Source organism: Danio rerio, chromosome 17 (assembly GCF_052040795.2).
Source record: "Danio rerio strain M-AB ecotype USA chromosome 17, GRCz13ab, whole genome shotgun sequence".
Classification (NCBI taxonomy): Eukaryota; Metazoa; Chordata; class Actinopteri; order Cypriniformes; family Danionidae; genus Danio; species Danio rerio.
The window spans coordinates 32,593,973-32,602,660 of NC_141037.1; the positions used below are offsets into that span (position 1 = coordinate 32,593,973).

The 8,688-nt window shown below is 43.2% G+C and overlaps 2 non-coding genes across 2 annotated transcripts; both read right to left on the reverse strand.

The window, feature by feature from the left end:
• Positions 1–728: 728 nt before the first annotated feature.
• trnav-uac (transfer RNA valine (anticodon UAC)) lies at positions 729–801 on the reverse strand. The gene has a single exon. It is a non-coding gene; the product is annotated as a tRNA-Val (tRNA).
• Positions 802–3,165: 2,364 nt separating this feature from the next.
• Positions 3,166–3,238, reverse strand: trnav-uac (transfer RNA valine (anticodon UAC)). Its single transcript has one exon. It is a non-coding gene; the product is annotated as a tRNA-Val (tRNA).
• Between the last annotated feature and the right edge of the window lie 5,450 nt (positions 3,239–8,688).

Here is an 8,688-nt window from a genome sequence, read left to right on the forward strand (position 1 = left end):
AACAGAAGCATGAATTACCAATTGTCATAAAAGTTAGACGTTGTTTCCACCAAGTTTCGAACTGGGGACCTTTAGTGTATGAGGCGAACGTGTTAACCACTACACTACGGAAACTTGCACCACTGCAGCAAGCAGATGCCCTTTTGGATTGGGTGCCTTTTGACAATCGTTCCTAAGGCGTTATTTAATGTTATCATTTCTCGCCAAAAAGCAGAGCACTGTTTCTGCTCGGTTGCGAACCGAGGACCTTTCGCGTGTTAGGCAAACGTGATGACCATTACACTACAGAAACCACACAGGTGGTTTTAACAGGCAAGTTAGCCCTCCCAAGATAAAACAAGGAGTCTGCGTTTGTCGATCAAGCGGACAAAGCATACTCAGTGTGACAAGCTCCCTGCCGGTTTTAGCATACACGTCGTTTGCCTCGCTCGGAGGAAGGACTTTGTAGCGAGAATCATCGAGTGAGCAGAGAGCCAACTAAGAATGTGCATGAAAGCAAATCTGCATACTTCGCCACAGTTTCTAACAGGAACCCTTCCGCATGCAAAGTCATAGTGATAATGACAGGAGCCTCCGGTTGGGGTGTGAGCACCATCTTGTGGTGCCATCGCAGAGAGTCTGTTCACTACTTTCCACAATGATATAATTCACTGTTCCACTCTCTTCCGAGTACGCTGAATAACTCCTCTATTGTAAGTCGCTTTGCTCAAAAGAGTCTGCCAAATGTATGTTTCCACCCAGTTTCAAACAGGGGACCTTTTGCATGTAAAGCAAACGTGATAACCACTACACTACGGAAACCACAATATTGTAGCTTCAAGTTTTTAAAGTAATTTTTATAGAACTGTCTTGTGCGGTCTGCACCATGAAGGGCCAGCAAACGCACTGGCCACCTGCTCATGCACAACACAAAGCTGAAAGAAATCAGATTTTACGCAAGTTTGCAACAGAACCAGGGCAGGTAAACACTGAGTAGCATTCAAACTTCTAGCCTCACAGCGCTTTGCAGAAAGAATATTTTCAGGCAACGTCAGTGCTGAACAGAAACGTGATTTGACAATTGTCATAAAAGACAGAGGATGTTTCCGCCCAGTTTCGAACTGGGGACCTTTCTCGTGTGAGGTGAACGTGATAACCACTACACTACGGAAACTTGCTCCAATGCAGGAAGCAGATTCCCTTTTGGATTAGGTACCTTTTGACAATCGTTCCTTTGGGCGCATTTGATGCTATCATTTTCTCGCCAAAAAGCAGAGCACTGTTTCTGCTCGGGTTCAAGCCATGGACCCTTCGCGTGTCAAGCAAACATGATGACCACTTCACTACAGAAACCCCACAGGTCCTTTTAATGGCCTCAAAGTGCTTTGCAGAAAGAATGTTTTCAGGCAACGTCAATGGTGAACAGAAGCATGATTTGCCAATTGTCATAAAAGCCAGTGGTTCTTTCCAACCAGTTTCCAACTGGGGACCTTTCACGTGTGAAGCGAACGTGATTACCACTACACTACGGAAACTTGCACCAATGCAGGAAGCAGATACCATTTTGGATTAGGTACCTTTTGACAATTGTTCTTTTGGGCGCATTTGATGCTTTCATTTTCTCGCCAAAAAGCAGAGCACTGTTTCTGCTCGGTTACGAACCGTGGACCTTTCGCATGTCAAGCAAACTCGATGACCACTACACTACAGACACCCACAGTTCTTTTCAACAGCCAAGTTAGGCCTCTCAAGATAAAACAAGGGGTCTGCGTTTGTCGATCAAGCGGACAAAGCATACTCAGTGTGACAAGCTCCCTGCCGGTTTTAGCATACACGTCGTTTGCCTCGCTCGGAGGAAGGACTTTGTAGCGAGAATCATCAAGTGAGCAGAGAGCCAACTAAGAATTTGCATGAAAGCAAATCTGCATACTTCGCCCCAGTTTCTAACAGGAACCCTTCCGCATGCAAAGTCATAGTGATAATGACAGGAGCCTCCGGTTGGGGTGTGAGCACAATCTTGTGGTGCCATCGCAGAGAGTCTGTTCACTACTTTCCACAATGATATAATTCACTGTTCCACGCTCTTCCGAGTACGCTGAATAACTCCTCTATTGTAAGTCGCTTTGCTCAAAAGAGTCCGCCAAACATATATTTCCGCCCAGTTTCAAACAGGGGACCTTTTGCGTGTAAAGCAAACGTGATAACCACTACACTACAGAAACCACATTGTTGTAGCTTCAAGTTTTTAAAGTAATTTTTATAGAACTGTCTTGTGCGGTCTGAACTGTTAAGGGCCAGCAAACGCACTGGCCACCTGCTCATGCACAACAAAGCTGAAAGAAATCAGAATTTAAGCAAGTTTGCAACAGAACCAGGGTAGGTAAACACAGAGTAGCATTCAAACTTCTAGCCTCACAGCGCTTTGCAGAAAGAATGTTTTCAGGCAACGTCAGTGCTGAACAGAAGCATGATTTGACAATTGTCATAAAAGACAGAGGTTGTTTCCCCCCAGTTTCGAACTGGAGACCTTTTGCGTGTGAGGCGAACGTGATAACCACTACACTACGGAAACTTGCACCAATGCAGGAAGCAGATACCCTTTTGGATTAGGTACCTTTTGACAAATGTTTTTTTGAGCGTATTTGAAGCTTTCATTTTCTCGCCAAAAAGCAGAACAATGTTTCTGCTCGGTTACGAACCGTGGACCTTTCGCATGTCAAGCAAACGCGATGACCACTACTTTACAGACACCCACAGGACTTTTCAACAAGCAAGTTAGGCCTCTCAAGATAAAACAAGGGGTCTGCGTTTGTCGATCAAGCGGACAAAGCATACTCAGTGTGACAAGCTCCCTGCCGGTTTTAGCATGCACGTTGTTTGCCTCGCTCGGAGCAAGGACTTTATAGCAAGAATCATCCAGTGAGCAGAGAGCCAACTGAGAATGTGCATAAAAGCAAATCTGCATATTTTGCCCCAGTTTCTAACAGGATTCGTTCCGTTTGCAAAGTCAAAGTGATGACTACAGGAGCCTCCGGTTGGGGTGTGAGCACCATCTTGGGGTGCCATCGCAGAGAGTCTGTTCACTACTTTCCACAATGATATAATTCACTGTTCCACGCTCTTCTGAGTACGCTGAATAACTCCTCTATTGTAAGTCGCTTTGCTCAAAAGAGTCCGCCAAACATATGTTTCCACCCAGTTTTGAACAGGGGACCTTTTGCGTGTAAAGCAAACGTGATAACCACTACACTACGGAAACCACATTGTTGTAACTTCAAGTTTTTAAAGTAATTTTTATAGAACTGTCTTGTGCGGTCTGAACTGTGAAGGGCCAGCAAACGCACTGGCCACCTGCTCATGCACAACAAAGCTGAAAGAAATCAGAATTTACGCAAGTTTGCAACAGAACCAGGTCAGGTAAACACTGAGTAGCATTCAAACTTCTAGCCTCACAGCGCTTTGCAGAAAGAATGTTTTCAGGCAACGTCAGTGCTGAACAAAAGCATGATTTGACAACTGTCATAAAAGCCAAAGGTTGTTTCCCCCCAGTTTCGAACTGGAGACCTTTTGCATGTGAGGCGAACGTGATAACCACTACACTACGGAAACTTGCACCAATGCAGGAAGCAGATACCCTTTTGGATTAGGTACTTTTTGACAATCGTTCCTTTGGGCGCATTTGATGCTATCATTTTCTCGCCAAAAAGCAGAGCACTGTTTCTGCTCGGGTTCAAGCCATGGACCCTTCGCGTGTCAAGCAAACATGATGACCACTTCACTACAGAAACCCCACAGGTCCTTTTAATGGCCTCACAGCGCTTTGCAGAAAGAATGTTTTCAGGCAACGTCAATGCTGAACAGAAGCATGATTTGCCAATTGTCATAAAAGCCAGTGGTTCTTTCCACCAAGTTTCCAACTGGGGACCTTTCACGTGTGAAGCGAACGTGATTAACACTACACTACGGAAACTTGCACCAATGCAGGAAGCAGATACCATTTTGGATTAGGTACCTTTTGACAATTGTTCTTTTGGGCGCATTTGATGCTTTCATTTTCTCGCCAAAAAGCAGAGCACTGTTTCTGCTCGGTTATGAACCGTGGACCTTTCGCATGTCAAGCAAACTCGATGACCACTACACTACAGACACCCACAGTTCTTTTCAACAGGCAAGTTAGGCCTCTCAAGATAAAACAAGGGGTCTGCGTTTGTCGATCAAGCGGACAAAGCATACTCAGTGTAACAAGCTCCCTGCCGGTTTTAGCATACACGTTGTTTGCCTCGCTCGGAGCAAGGACTTTGTAGCAAAAATCATCCAGTGAGCAGAGAGCCAACTGAGAATGTGCATAAATCAAATCTGCATACTTCGCCCCAGTTTCTAACAGGAACCGTTCCGCATGCAAAGTCATAGTGATAACCACAGGAGCCTCCGGTTGGGGTGTGAGCACCATCTTGTGGTGCCATCGCAGAGAGTCTGTTTGTTACTTTCCACAATGTTTTGGACCGTTCGCGTGTCAAGCGAACACGATGACCACTTCACTACAGAAAGACCACAGGTCCTTTTAATGGCCTCACAGCGCTTTGCAGAAAGAATGTTTTCAGGCAACGTCAGTAATCAACAGAAGCATGAATTACCAATTGTCATAAAAGTTAGACGTTGTTTCCACCAAGTTTCGAACTGGGGACCTTTAGTGTATGAGGCGAACGTGTTAACCACTACACTACGGAAACTTGCACCACTGCAGCAAGCAGATGCCCTTTTGGATTGGGTGCCTTTTGACAATCGTTCCTAAGGCGTTATTTAATGTTATCATTTCTCGCCAAAAAGCAGAGCACTGTTTCTGCTCGGTTGCGAACCGAGGACCTTTCGCGTGTTAGGCAAACGTGATGACCATTACACTACAGAAACCACACAGGTGGTTTTAACAGGCAAGTTAGCCCTCCCAAGATAAAACAAGGAGTCTGCGTTTGTCGATCAAGCGGACAAAGCATACTCAGTGTGACAAGCTCCCTGCCGGTTTTAGCATACACGTCGTTTGCCTCGCTCGGAGGAAGGACTTTGTAGCGAGAATCATCGAGTGAGCAGAGAGCCAACTAAGAATGTGCATGAAAGCAAATCTGCATACTTCGCCACAGTTTCTAACAGGAACCCTTCCGCATGCAAAGTCATAGTGATAATGACAGGAGCCTCCGGTTGGGGTGTGAGCACCATCTTGTGGTGCCATCGCAGAGAGTCTGTTCACTACTTTCCACAATGATATAATTCACTGTTCCACTCTCTTCCGAGTACGCTGAATAACTCCTCTATTGTAAGTCGCTTTGCTCAAAAGAGTCTGCCAAATGTATGTTTCCACCCAGTTTCAAACAGGGGACCTTTTGCATGTAAAGCAAACGTGATAACCACTACACTACGGAAAATCACGATGTTGTAGCTTCAAGTTTTTAAAGTAATTTTTATAGAACTGTCTTGTGCGGTCTGAACTGTTAAGGGCCAGCAAACGCACTGGCCACCTGCTCATGCACAACACAAAGCTGAAAGAAATCAGAATTTACGCAAGTTTGCAACAGAACCAGGGCAGGTAAACACTGAGTAGAATTCAAACTTCTAGCCTCACAGCGCTTTGCAGAAAGAATGTTTTCAGGCAACGTCAGTGCTGAACAGAAGCATGATTTGACAATTGTCATAAAAGACAGAGGTTGTTACTTGCACCAATGCTGGAAGCAGATGCCCTTTTGGATTTGGTGCCTTTTGACAATAGTTCCTAAGGTGTAATTTAATGTTATCATTTTGTTGATCAGGCGGACAAAGCATACTCAGTGTGACAAGCTCCCTTCCGGTTTTAGCATACACGTCGTTTGCCTCACTCGGAGGGAGGACTTTGTAGCGAGAATCATCCAGTGAGCAGAGAGCCAACTGAGAATGTGCATAAAAGCAAATCTGCATACTTCGCCCCAATTTCTAACAGGAACCCTTCCGCATGCAAAGTCATAGTGATAATCACAGGAGCCTCCAGTTGGGTTGTGAGCACCATCTTGTGGTGCCATCGCAGAGAGTCTGTTTGTTACTTTCCACAATGTTATCATTCACTGTTCCATGCTCTTCCGAGTACACCTGACCCCCGTTGAATATCCCACTCTCTAAAGAAAACAAAACTACTACTCCAGCACTAAATTCTCTGAGCACAAACAAGTCACTTGGAATAAATAAACAGCACTTCTCGAATGCATTGCCTCATCTTGTTGAATAGCTGAATAACTCCTCTATTGTAAGTCGCTTTGCTCAAAAGTATCCGCCAAATGTATGTTTCCGCCCAGTTTCAAGCAGGTGACCTTTTGCGTGTAGAGCAAACATGATAACCACTACACTACGGAAACCACACTGTTACAGCTTCAAGTTTTTAAAGTAATTTTTATAGAACTGTCTTGTGCGGTCTGCCCCGTGAAGGGCCAGCAAACGCACTGGCCACCTGCTCATGCACAACACAAAGCCGAAAGAAATCAGATTTTACGCAAGTTTGCAACAGAACCAGGGCAGGTAAACACTGAGTAGAGTTCAAACTTCTAGCCTCACAGAGCTTTGCAGAAAGAATGTTTTCAGGCAACGTCAGTGCTGAACAGAAGCATGATTTGACAATTGTCATAATAGCCAGAGGTTGTTTCTGCTCGGTTTCGAACCGAGGACCTTTCACGTGTTAGGCAATCGTGATGACCACTACACTACAGAAACCACACATATAATAATAAACGAACACAATTCACCATTTCTAACAAAACACTGTAAACATGTTTCAAAATGAAATAATTGTTCAAAACTCTAACACATGTTCTCTTTCAACAGAAACATTCAGTCAATCAGAACACACTGACAATAAAAACACTGTCATCAGCTGACTTTACAGAAACTGCATTAGTTTATGTGTCAGCTCTGCTCTTATATTTGAAGTCTCTCTACAGTTTTGTTTCGTTCGGTTTAGTAAATGCAGGCATTTTCTTTCTTTTACTGCAAAAATTCTATACAAAAACAAAGAAAAAAATTGCTTTATAAAATTTACAGTTTATCTTAAAAAAAATAAAGACACAGAATTGCTGCAGTATAGACTCTATTTGCAAAAGGACATTACTGCAAACTGAAAAAGCACCACAATTATAATAAAATAACAAAGTAATTTTTTTATTTTGCCTGGTCTTTTGCCACATGTTCTCTTCCACATTACACTTGATATCTTCTATAGCCCGGCACGGTAACTGTGGCCCTTTGATCTATTATGTTTTTCCTATCGCGACATCCCCAGTAGAGATGCGCAGTTGGCGGTTATAGCCGTGGACTCCACGGATAAACCGCGGATCGGGCGGATGACGTTACGAAAAAATAATATTTTAATTAAATTCGGGCGGGTGGCGGGCGGTTGTACTGTTTGTATAGGCATAGCTGGCGCACCAATGAAAAAGCCTAGGACTGACTTTAAAGAATGGGAGGAGGAATCGGATACACTAATTCTGGATGAAGTACAGAAGTATTCCTCTACAAACTTCCGTATAGACGGATCAGCAGAGGAAAATCTACTTCCTTTTGGGAGAAATAAGGCCAGTCATTCCCACAACTACAGCACCTTTCCAAGAGAACTCTATGCATTTCAGCAACAAGTGCTGCGAGCGAGCGCTTCTTCAGTGCAGCAGGGCGCATCATAGTGGCTATGCAGGCGCTCCCGTCTGAATCCTGACACTGTAGATGCTATTTTATTCCTGCATTGTGCCAAGAAAAAATCAAACTAGACCTAAGGTCAGGCATATTAAACCAATTAGCCTATGTTATTTAGGCTACACATATGTTCAATATAAACTTTTGAGTTCGGTCAGCTGATAATTTTACGTTCATATTGGTTTAGCCTATTCTATTCTAGACATGTTGGCCTCGCTTTTACGTTTCGAGGCTAAGGTTATTTTGGCCGGAATTTCTTTGTCGCAACTGGCGTAGTATTTCGTTATGCTTCAAGTTTGAGGGGAATGGGGATAATCCTAAATCCATGGGTTATTGGGGCACTTGTCATACATGCACTTAGCCTGGTCAGACTTTATGTTTGCTCAAAGAGGGATGGCAAATCTATTTTTCTAATTTAATTTCTAATTGTTGGTGTGACTGAGCCTACAAGGCTTAGGCACGATATGACGTTTTTATTAAAAAAAATTTCAACTGTTTGCCAAAGCATGCGACTATAGCCTATGCCTACATTAAGATATTTATGTTAATATTTTTTTACTGCCTGTTGTTTCTTTTGGCATATAAAATAGGCAATGTCTAATAGGGATATCAGTAAAGGTTCATCTTGTCGCAGAACTGGTGTTGTTTCCGATTTCTACAAGCTCAATAACATCCACATCCAAAAATAAAAAATAAATAAATTAAAAAATAGTCAAAAAACTGTGCCCATTAATTAGATGTGCAAGGCAATCAGGTACGTTTTTGAGGTTGCTATGGACAATTACAAATGTAAACATTATTAGGCTATAATGTAAATGACTTATTATTCTATCTATTTACTAAAAAATTAAGTGAAATAGGCATTTAGTAGTAGACTAAATAGCAGCATGTTGAAATGATGTGTCAATGCGTTTTCTATTAGGCTACAATAAAAAAGTTGTATAGTACAGTGCGTTTAATTTAGGCTATTTATTTACTTTTGTCCCTGTGCGCCGATTGGAGACCGAGTTC